Genomic DNA, 12,723 nt, shown 5'->3' on the forward strand with positions numbered 1-12,723 from the left:
TTTGAATTTAATCTGCCTCAAAAATTCCCTCCTAATCTGCTACCTATGGTCAGTGCTGTTCTATATACAAGGCCTCAAATTGGATCTAGCATGAATGTCTGCAATTAACAGAAAATGAGACTGTGGTACATTTATACAATGTAGTATCGGTAGGCAGTTATGGAAAATAATATTATGAAATTGATATATAAAGAATGAAATCAAGAAAACTGTTCCTAAGTGATATAATCCAGACCCAAAATGGTAAATTCACGATGTCTCTCTTATACATGGATGCTTGTTTTGATGTTTTAGATGTATATATTTTGTCTGAAAAACATGTTTTCTTTAAAAGCATGATTGAATTACCTTCGATTTGCATTGTTTCAAACATCCTGATTGCTATATTTTATCTATTACTATGTTATTACTTTTTTATCTGTTAAATCAATTTATAATTGTTTTATTTCAGTTCTTTTTTTTCTAAAATTTGAAATTTCATTACTGAATTTCTTCATTATTTATAATTATCTTAAATTTCTCATTGCCTTTTAATTAAATTTCCTATTAATACTATATTAATACATTTTATTGTTATTTTATAAACCTTCACAATCATTGCAGGAGGAAATTCTAATTTATTTAAAATTGGTACCCATCATTTAGATATGTTTTAATTTTGTTTTACATTGATGATCCATGTTGTAATTTATTCTCTATCTTATTAAGCTGATAGAAGTCTTTGTTCACTTTCAATATGTGTATTCTAAGCGGCACCTAAATTTTGTGTTTGAAAACTTTAAGATTGTTGAGTGTAGTAGCAATTCCTATTATCTCAAAATATCAGGGGTAACGGGTCAAGGTCAGTGAGTCAAAGCCAACCTGACATACAAAGAGAGTCCTTATTTTAAAGCATTACAAAGTGAAAACAGTAATAAAATACCAACAACAACAAAGATCATGGAGATTATATGATACAGCTTATCTTTACATATTCTCCTCATCAGTCCTACTGTAGACTGGTTTCATAGTTTAGGGTTTAGGGTTTCACTTCCAACTTATATAAAATAAATAACAAAATTCATCTCAGCTCACTTCTACCTAGACACTGGGGATGAATACTCATATTATTCATGTGCATTTAATTTGGTATTCCGTACTTCATTCCACTTGATAAGGGCAATTTAGATTATTTATTTTGACTATAGAGATTTTTTTCTGTCATTATCATTCAAATCAATGCAACAGCTCTAAAGTATTGTTATAGACCAAAGTGAAATAATTACAGCATTTGTCTTCCACATTCATTAAAACAATACATTATAGTTGTCATTTCTCATTATCCTACAGAAACAAACTTCATCTACCTCAGTTGAGAGATATTGACTTCACACCTTTCCTTTCCTCTTGACTTACTTTCAATGATGATGACGTTTGTCTTACAAATTACGGTAAGAGCTCTGCTTTCACTTTAATTCAAATTTCTGGAGATAATACTCAAAATTTTATGAGGCATTAAAGCTATGGATAGTGTTTACTACTAATGTTAATCACTTGGTGTGATCTGAAACTAAAATCTCTATTTTGAATTTATAAAAGAGTTTTGCTAAATCATTATAACTGTATTCTCTCAAAAGCTTCATATTTGTTGCTTTCGTTTGTAATATTCAGCATTTACATAGGCTACTTACTTCCAAGTGGTATAAAAATTAGTTCAGAAAAGAAAATAAATCCAGAAAATCCAGGAAATTTTCTTTCACAACTTACTTTGTGGTCATTCTGTGTAGTCATAGAATCAGAAACCATAAACAGTACAATACCTTTTTTTCCACCTAGAAGGCTATAAGTGGACATGGTTAATATCATGGTGACTTTTGCTGTCTGTAGAGACAGGCCTATACCAAATCCCCGAAAATCTTTACCACACATGTGTCCGTCCTTTCTAGACCTTGGCCTTTATCTTTGTTTCTCAGTCAAATGAAACTATTCTTTTTTTTTTCCTCCTTTATTAATTTATTCTTGTTACATCTCAATGGTTATCCCATCCCTTGTATCCTCCCATTCTTCTCTCCCTCCCAATTTCCCCTTATTCCCCTCCCCTATGACTGTTCCTGAGGGGGATTACCTCCCCCTGTATATGTTCTGTTCATAGGGTATCAAGTCTCTTCTTGGTAACCTGCTGTCCTTCCTCTGATTGCCACCAGGTCTCCCCGTCTAGGGGACATGGTCAAAGGTGAGGCACCAGAGTATGTGAGAAAGTAATATCCCACTCTCCACTCTACTGTGGAGAGTGTTCTGTCCATTGGCTAGATCTGGGTAGGGGCTTAAGGTTTACCGCCTGTATTGTCCTTGGCTGGTGCCTTAGTTTGAGCAGGACCCCTGGGCCCAAATCTGCCTATCATAATGTTCTACTTGTAGGCTTCTAGGACCCTCTGGGTCCTTCTACTTTGCCTTTCTCCCATGATTCTCTCATCTAGAGTCCCCCTAGAATGTCCTCTCCTCTGTCGCAGTTTCCTGGTAAGTGAAGGCTTTCGTGGGACATGCCCCTTGGGCTAATATGCAGATATAAGTGAGTATACACCATTTGAGTCTTTCTGCTTCTGGGTTAACTCACTCATTATGATCATTTCTAGCTCAATCCATTTATCCACAAATATCGGGAATTCCTTGTTTTTAATAGCTGAATAGTATTCCATAGTGTATATGTACCACAGTTTCTTTATCCATTCTTCTATTGAGGGACACTTAGGCTGATGAAACTATTCTTAAGGGACATGCCACATGAATTTTATAGCCTGGTGACCTCTATGCTATCTTCTTTAGAGACCACACTAGATCCTAGGCCTTTAGGATAAAGAAGCCATCTTTATGGTAGAAATGAAAAGTACTTTGCAAAAGAGTCTCAATGGAGTCTTGCTGCAATCTTTATTGTGCACATGGAGTTGAGATAATTGTTATCAGGAGATGGGCCTGGTGTCATCCTCTAGAAGTCTGAGTAAGCACTGGCTAGCTAAGTCATGCAGAAATAAGTTTCTTCCCTGCCTCTTATGGTTCAATTATGTTCTGGCATTAGAACTTGCATGGATATTCACAATTATATACTTTATTATTATTCCATGTAGGCCTGTTGGTTTTCTGATGAGAGACAGAAAATAAGTGTATCTGAATGGGAGCAGAGGTTGGGAGTAACTGGGAGGACAAATTGGCGGGGAAATGGTAGCTAGGTTATAGTATATAATAAAAAGTATATTTTCTAATTTAAAAAAGAAGAGAATACATACACACTAACACTTAGGTATTGTGCTAATTTGTTAGCCTTTCAGTAGGAATGCAACACAGACTATATACTTTAAATGGCAGGAGTGTATTCTCTCTGAATAATTGGTCACAGAGGACTGCAAGAGTGGCTTTCTTCTGAGATGTCTCTTTTAAAAATGCCTCTCCTTCTGTCAACATATAATCTTCCTTCTATCTAGGGTGTCCTTTATTTCAAATAGTATAATTGGAGAATGACTAATATATAAAACCACTCTTGTTTAATATGAATAACTAGATAATCTATATAAGTATACATCCATGGTCACAATCAATTAATAAACATATCTTCAGCCCTTCAAAAAATAATACGAGGCTGCTTGTAAAATTATAATTTTTGTACTCAGGACTATGTAAACAAGAGTAAAATGACAACATTCAATAAAATAGGTAATGTTTCCCTATCTGTGTATGGGTGTCCATGCATGTGCATAAAATATTGGCACATACTGGCTAATGATGAGAAAGACAGGAGGTGCAAGTAAATGTTAGCAGTGTGCGATTACAGTCTCATGTCTTACATTCTATAGGTTAATTTTCTAGCTCTATCTTTTAATATTTCTAGAAGAAGCTTTGCATGTAAATTTTGAAATTGAGAAAGATCATAATATAGAAAATACATTAACTACTCACTGTAATATTCTATACTTTCATTTATTAAAAAAATCCTTCATTGCATTGTTCTATTTCATTTTATATTATAGTGATATTTTCAGGTTCATAATTCAAGAATTAATAAAAATATTCCAGACAGCTATATGAGTAACGAGTGAGTCAATTCATGCCTTTTTTTAGGATTAAGAAGTATTTTTCATTGCAAATCTTCTCCCTATAAAAGACATTTTGAGTGTCTTCCTTTTTTTACATACAGATGAGAGAAGTGTTTAATACTTAAAATTTATTTGATCTATAATGAAGTTATTATTCACTTATACCATTTAGGTATAGTTTTGAATCTTATATGTGTGTAATTTCTAACCTATTTTGACTTCTAATATCCACATACAGTATATTAACTTGTCAAGATTTTAAAGCAGGAGACTATGTGTGTTATATGTGCCATTTTACAAAATTCAGTAATTTATTGGTGCCTAAGCATAAAAGACATTTCTGTATTTGAAATATATTTAATATTTTCTGTAACAAAAATAATTTAATTAATTTAGACTATATGTCAAAAATGTAATTATTTTTATGCTAATATAGATATTAAATTTAAAATATTACCTTAAAATAAATATTTATAACCTACAAATAGTAGGCAAAAACTGTTAAAATAGTTACCTACTACAAATAATACATTTAATTTAAAGCTAAATGATAATGATTTGTTTATTCCAAAACATAGCTTTTATATATACCTTAAGATATAAATTTTCATACACAACATAAGTATTATGAAATTATTTCAAAATATAAACATAGTGCAGGATAAATATTAGCAGGGTTTGGCTCTTAACATGTCCACTTAGTTTTTTTATTTTAACATAGTTCTAAATCAATGGGAAAGGAATCATGATTCTATCAAGTCAAAGGCAAAAATGAGGACACTAAACAAATACAATTATTTAGACTGATTGCTAGTAGCGACTATTTAACAGAGATCAAAATAACAGAAAAGGCTTTTCATTACTTGGCAAAATGTTCTACATTGAATAAAATTAGGACTTTGGGGAGTGCAGCTGTGGGAACTCCAGGAGGAAAGATCAATAGTTCCTGGATGGAGTTGAGAGATTGTTCAGGCACCCGAGTTTGCTGAGCATAGATCAGTGATGGAAGTACCAGGTGATCTGGGCTGTGATGAGGCACCATCACAAGGCTGACTATGAGGCACCACCTCAATAAGTGATCATCCAGTGCACTTGCCAACATCATGCTATCTGGGTAGAACCATAGGAAGCTCCTGCAGCAGGTTTGCCTTGCCTAATTAGGAAAAAAAAAAAAACACCATAGAAGTGGAAGACTCTCCAAGTCAGCCAGGACTATTGATCCACAACACAAATGACAAAAGAAAATAGAAGCTCCCAGGATGTAGATACAGAGGATCTTGGAGTTGAGAGCTAATGTTCCTACCTCTTCTACCAGAATATTTTCAGCAGTAGCCTGAATGATTTGGAGGTCCTTGGAAAAATACTAACATATTTCATTATCCCAGACACCTTTTCTATAATGGCCCTTTGACTTCCCATGGAGGTATATATTGGCAGAGAGAAACACAGAGAAAGACTAATGAGGGCTCTCTCTAGCAGCCAATGATTTTTTTTTCTACTTGTTATTATATTTCTTTTTGCGTATATATTTATATTATTACACAAAAATAAAATGAACTACATACAGCAATAAAATCATGAAACAATCAGGAATTATATAAATGTTACAATCTTGATGTTTTGGCTACTTATGTTTGGCCACCTTGAAGAAAAACATCTTGGTGAGTCCAAAATTCTGAATGTAATTCAATATCTATCATATCACATCTCCGTCAATTTAAAATAAGTATACCTATTTAAAAACATCTTAACCTCAAAACAATTAAGTTTACTTATAAGACTAAACTATCTGGTCTTCAAACCCATCAGAGACTTGAGAATGAAAATCTTAATTACCTGAGTAAAAAGGAAGTGTAAGTGAGCAGCTTTCAAAATGAAAAAGTGACAGAGACAGTTTGCTGCCTGAACAGTGAGCCAAAAAAAATCTCTATAATGGGGGAGCATCATCTTCAGCCTTTGGGCCAGCTGTAACTGACAGACATGTTTGTGAGGCAGGAGCTTACTTGAGGACTTGCTTACCCTGTCTTGGCAGAGTTTGGCCATACACTCTGACTGCATCCAAGCTTGCCGTTTTTGGACTGCTGTCTGTAGTTGATGTGTTGCATTAGAAGCCATCTTCATGGGGGAAGAGTTCAGTGATGCTCATCATCTTCTTTGAGGTAGCCAGGAGTTACACTGTTGTGTTGTTGAAGAATCTTTAAAATAATACAAAAATATCTTTAAATGCTATATTCTGTAGGTCTGTGAAGACTTTTGAAGAACTTATCTATTTTACTTTATATATCTATAGAATCCTACTTATCTGTTAAACCTAGGGTGTATTTTCTTGTGATAAAAATTGAGTAGTAATTGACATGACCATGATTTGATCAAATAACAATTACCTTGTATTACTTATCTTAAACTGCCTGCAATACCACTTTCAAGGTATTGGAAGTAATCCTTGAATTGCAATTGAGTTACATGTGTAAAATCCCTTATATTAAATATATAATATGTGTGAAGAATAATCTTAAATTTGAATTTCATACCAAAGTACAAAATTAACCTTATTTGTATCAATATTTAAAATGCAACACCAATGAATTAAAAATAACTTTTTTGTAACAATTAAGGCAATAAGTTGAGAAGTAGATTCAATAATCTACATTTTTGTGTCATTATCCTTTCATGTTTCTATCTCCCTGCTTCTTTCTTTTCACTCCCTATCTCCATACCTATGAAAGAAAGATAAAGGAAAACAAAGACATCCCTGAGTCCAACCTCGTTTTCTCTCTAAATAAAATCAATAATAACTTATTATAACTCTTAATGAAAATAATCATCTGTAGCCCAAGAAAGAGAGAGAGAGAGAGAGAGAGAGAGAGAGAGAGAGAACACAACAAAACAACAACAACAAAACAAACAAACAAACAAACACAAAAAACAACAACAACAACAAAAACCTTACCCAAACACCTTAGGGGAAATAGGACATCATTCTCTTAAGGATTCTTCCAGCAGATTTGGGAACAATAATGCCTTTGTAGGGTCCCAAATAAATTGGGGAAAATGGTAAACAAGCCAAGAATAGCATGTGTGGTCTAGTTTCTAAAGGTTGAGAAATTCCAAACGATATAGGAGTCCTGTGTGGGACAGTCTGAAAGGTTGGAGCAATTGGGATTGGAAGATTTCTTCGAAGCTCTCCTGTTCTGAGAAGTAACAACAATTGAAGTGCTTTTGGTTGGAACACGAAGGAAGTAGCTATCAAGAAAATTGTCCACTTCATTTAGATTTTCATATCTTGTGGCATATAGGCTTTTAAATAAAACCTAATGATGCTTTGAATTTCCTTACTATGTGTTGTTATGTCTCCCTTTTCATTGCGGATTTTCTTGATTTGATTACTCTCCCTTTGCCTTTTAGTTTGGCCAAGGGTTTGTCTATCTAGTTGATTTTCTCAAAGAACCAGCTCTTGATTTTTTTTTTTGATTCTTTGAATTTTTCTTTTTGTTTCTAATTTTTTAATTTCCAACCAGAGTTTGATGATCTCTATCTGTCTACTACTCTTTAGTGAGCCTGCTTCTTTTTTTTTTTCCCCCCTAGAGCATTCAGGTGTGTTGTTAAGTTGCTAGTATAAGATCTCTCTAATTTTTTTTTTATAAAAGCACTTAGTGCTTTGAAATTTTTCCTCTTAGCACTGATTTCATTATGTCCCATATGTTTGAATATGTTGTACCTTCAGATTCATTGAATTCAACAAAGTTTTTAATTTCTTATTTCATTTAGACCCTTACCCATTGATCATTGTGTATGGAGTGGTTCAGTTTCCATGAGTTTGTAGGCTTTCTGTTGCTTCTGTTGTTGCGTTCCAGCTTTAATCCATGGTGGTTTGATTAGATGCGAGGGATTATTTTTATCTTTTGTATCTGTTGAGGTTTGCTTTGTGACCATGTATATGGTCAGTCTTGGAGAAGGTTCTGTGAGATGCTGAGAAGTGGCTGAATTCTTTCATGTTTGGGTGAATATTTCTGTATATATCAGTAAGGTCCGTTTGATTCATGATGTCTATTACTTCTGTTGTTTCTCCATTTAGTTTTTACTAAAATGATCTATCTGTTGCTAAGAGTGAGGTGTTGAAGTCTCCCACTATTACCGTGTGGGGTTCGATGTGTGACTTAAGCTTTAAAAATGTTTCTTTTACGAATGTGGTTGCTCCTATATTTGGTACATATATGTTCAGAATTGAAACATCATCTTGGTGTATTTTTTCTATCATGTGTATGATATGTCCTTCCCCTTCCCTTTTGGTTAGTTTTTGTTGGAAGTCTATTTTATTAGATACTAAAATGCTTACTAAAGCTTATTTCTTGCTTCCGTTTGCTTGAAACACATTTTTCTAGCCCTTTACTCTAAGGTAATGTTTATCTTTAATTGCTGAGGTATATTTCTTATATGCAGCAGAATGATGGATCCTGTTTTTGTATCCATTCTGTTAGCCTGTGTCTCTTCACTGGGAAGTTGAGGCCATTGATGTTGAGAGATATTAATGACCTGTAGTTATTGGTTCCTATTATTTTGATGTTGGTAGTGGCTGAGTGTTTGTGTGTATATTAAAGCTTACTTTCTTTTGTTTTTGTGGATATGGGGTTATTTATTTCCTTTTTTTTCCATGTGTAAAGTTACCCTTTGGGGTTGGAAATATCCTTCTAGTATTTTCTGTAGAGCTGGATTTTAGATAGGTACTGTTTCAACTTGGTTTTGTCTTGAAATATCTTGTTTTCTCCATCTATGGTGATTGAAAGTTTTGCTGGATGTAGTTGTCTGGGTTGGCATTTGTGGTCTCTTAATGTCTGCATGACATGCATCCAGGATGGCTTTCTGGTTTCTGGCTTTCATGGTCTCCATTGAGAAGTTAGGTGTAAGTCTGATAGGTTTGCCTAATATGTGTGACTTGGCCTTTTTCTCTTGCATCTTTTAATATTCATTCTTTGTTATGTATGTGTAGTGTTTTATTATCTGGTGGGAGGATTTTCTCTTGTGGCCTAATCTATTCGGAGTTCCGTAGGCTTCTTGTATATTTATGGTCATTTCTTTCTTTAGGTTAGGGGTGTTTTCTTCCATGATTTTCTTGAATTTATTTCCTGGGCCTTGAAGTTGGGAGTCTTCTATGCCTGTGATTCTTAGGTTTGGTCCTTTTCACAGTATCCCAGATTTCTTGGCTATTCTGTGCCAGGAGCCTTTTAGATTTAGCATTATCTTTCACGGCTGTATCCATTTTTCAGTCATGTCTTCTAGGCCTGATATTCTTTCTTCCATCTATTCAATGCTTGTGTTGGAGATCCTGTCCTCTCCTGTAGGTTTTCCATTTCCAGGATTAACTCTTTTCTTTTTCCTGTTTGATTGTAGTTCCTTTAAGCAATTTGTTCAATTATTTTTTCTCTTTCTTTGTGTATCCCTGATCTATTTTGAGGGATTTATTTTTCCTCCTTTAAGGCCTCTATCATTTTCCTAACCTCAGATTTGAAATCCTTTTCTTGTGCCTCAGCTGTGATAGTATCTCCAGAGTTTGTAGTGGTGGTGGGGCTGCTGGTTTCTGGTGGCATCAAATGCACCTGGGCATTGTTGCTTGTGTTCTTACACTGACCTCTTCCCATTATGATGTCTCTGGCTGGAGTGTGTGCCCAGTGCCTCCTGGACCCAGGGACTTTTGGTTGGTGACCTGAGGTCAGATCCAGTGGTGTTCCTGACTGTGTTGTCTGCTTGGTGTTAGAACTCATGGACACTACTATTTTGGCTGGCCCCTGGCTCCTTCTAAGCCCCAAGGAGTCCTAGAGTTGCCCGCCACCCAGGCATATGGCACCTGCACATGTGCCTGATGGCTGCTTAGACACCCGAGGAAATTTCTGTGGCTTTTCTGAGAGACCTGAGCTCAGATCCACTTGTGATTCTGACTGTTGTGTCTGCTTGGTCGTAGAATCCACAGACACTGATGTTTTGGCAGGCCTAGGCTCACTGTCATCCCAGGAAGTTCAAGAGCTCCCCGCCTGCCAGGTGTGTCGAGTTAGCTGCTTGGACTCCTAGGTGCTTTTTGTGGGTTTAATGGATGACCTGAGGGGAGATGAGCTTTTGTTTCCTACTTTGTTATCTGCCTGGTGCTAGAACCCGCAGACATTGGTGTTTTTGCAGTGCCCAGCTTGTTCTGCATTCTCGGACTTCAAAAGCTGCCCACCAGCCATGTATGTGGCTCCAGACTTTGGAGGCTTTGTTCAAGTTTCTAGGGGCATCCTGGACTTCTCTGTGGTTTTTGGTAGGTGGCCAGATGCTGGACACAACCTTGCTCCACACAATTTTGGCCCCTCTCAACTGTAGGTCACCAGTGGTGTCTTGTGGTTCTCAAATCAGATGCTGATTTGTCAGTTAGGTTGCTGAGTAGTCTCTGCTGTCCTGCTAATTAAACATGGTGTGCATTAGGTGTCATCATCTTGGATATCCAGCCAACTCCTTTTATAATAAAGCTCTAGTACCTTTAAAAAAAAGGGAGGGGGCACCTTGGAAATAATAAGACAGATGGGAGAGATCTAATGTGACAAATTGTATCCAAATGAAATAAATGAGTAAAAATAGCTAATTTCATGACAAGTAACTATACATTATACATTTTATGTTAGCATATGTACATTTAAAATGTGCTAATTCAAGGATGTTGAGATGGCTAGTCAGGTTAGTGCATGTACTACCATGAATGAAGACCTAAGGTCATTTCCCATCAAAAGAAAAGTAACTCCTGTAAGTTGTTTTCTGATGTCTACATGCCAGGGCAACTATAAAACTAGACAGAACACACACAGACACAGAGACACACACACATACACACAGCAAATATATAACGCTTTCGAAAAATTCAATTTTTTTTGTTTAAACCATTAATAATATATTTCTAATTTGTCTGCAGCATGATCAAAGATATTTTCCTACATGATATAAACCCTTATAAGTGTAAAGAAGCGTCCATAAAAATTGCAGGTGTGGTTAAAAATAATATATATTGCTTAAGAACTTGATGTATTGTTCAGTGTATGCTGATTTAAATTTTTGGTTAATACTATTAACTGTGTTAGGATGTTTCTGAATTTCTTGTTTCAAATCTCTCTCTCATCATCAATTAATTATCACATGAGAAAGTGTCTTTTTTCTTGTATTCACAAAATATACTTTTAGTTTTTCTATGTAATAGGCCTACATATGTAGCATATCCTACCAACCACTTATAAAATAAATTCCCCCAAATAGAAAATAGACATTCATTAATGAGACTAAAATATTGGATACTTCTGTTTTACTCTCTGGAGGCGGGGGGGGGGGGGGGGGGGGGCGGGGGGGGGGAAGGGAAGGCTTGTTATGTAATAGAGTAGGAAAAAAAATTTTTTTTTTAACTTTCCAGGGTTTTTAATAGTCAATGCAGAGGACTGGGTCACTTCAGCTCCTTCACTGCCAAACCAGGGGGCAGGGACTGCTTCATCTTCTCCTCCTTCTCCTTGTCAGTGATGACCAGGGTGTAGAGGTACCTGCTGCAGCGAACCTTGAACTTCACATTATTGTTTGTTCTTCTTGATCTTGACAGATTTGGCATCCTTCCGCCGGGCTGTGAGCAGAAAGTCCTTGATTTCCTCAATTTTCCAAGGCATGGCTACGGGCGCTCGGCGCTGGGGACCGCACCCAAAACACTCACAGCGGCAAGAACCGAAAAGAACGGAAAGAGCAGAGTAGGAAAATTTTTATTTTGAATGACCACTGATTTAAAGATAAGTTCCAAGACACCTCATGAGAATTCCCAAAATAAAAAGAATATACCAAAATTAATGTTTTCCCAACACAGAAACTAAAGGATATATAACATGATTTCTCTAAATCAAACTAAGTAATATTTTTGGAGTATTTTGAACTTATCTTTAAAGGCTATTAAAAGAGATAATATGGAACAGTCTATTACACTAAATAGTGTGATGAGATTTATTTGAGTTATAGGAAAGAATTCTTATTAAATATTTTGACAGATGAATTGGAAACCAAAAGTATTTAAATTAATAAGATAGAAAGACTATTTGACACAGTTGTGAACGTTCTTTGCATTTTATGTGATAGTGAGTCTTACGCATAACTTAGAAACACCCAGTGCGGCATTTGGAAGCGACACAAGCATGCATCATTTATACTTTGATTACATTCTAAGTGCAGACAAGGTGCTGTGTTCATGAATAATTCACAGTATCCAAAAGAATGGGCTTTTTCCATTCCATTTTTGAGTTTTGTTTTTCAGACAGGATGTCTTAACAATGTAAAACACGTGTCACTGATGGAATATGATTAGAAATACAGCGTGATCTGACAGTTAGCAATTATTCCCTGCTGTATAATTCTTTCAGGCCATATAAATGTTATGAAAATATGTGCAGCAGCTCAAAGTATAAGTCACAGACACCAAAAAAGCGAAAATATGGGTAATTTCTTTGCTTTGTGACATAATATAAAACCAAAATATAGGAGCATGTTATTTTAGCCAATTAAAGCATTAGATGCTGACAAAGGAGTAGAAAATTTATTTCTGTTTTCCATTTTCTTAAGCACAGTACCTGAATAACAAAGAGTACATTTTATAGTTGATGTTAGTTCATTGTGT

The 12,723-nt window shown here is 35.3% G+C and overlaps 1 pseudogene across 1 annotated transcript; it reads right to left on the minus strand.

Moving 5' to 3' along the window:
• Window positions 1–11,467: 11,467 nt before the first annotated feature.
• On the minus strand, window positions 11,468–11,800 carry LOC311589193 (large ribosomal subunit protein eL38-like; annotated as a pseudogene). Its single transcript has one exon. The product of its transcript is annotated as a large ribosomal subunit protein eL38-like (transcript).
• Window positions 11,801–12,723: the final 923 nt, after the last annotated feature.

The sequence above is a fragment of the Acomys minous genome (assembly GCF_964271855.1).
Source record: "Acomys minous genome assembly, chromosome: 18".
Taxonomy (NCBI): domain Eukaryota; kingdom Metazoa; phylum Chordata; class Mammalia; order Rodentia; family Muridae; genus Acomys; species Acomys minous.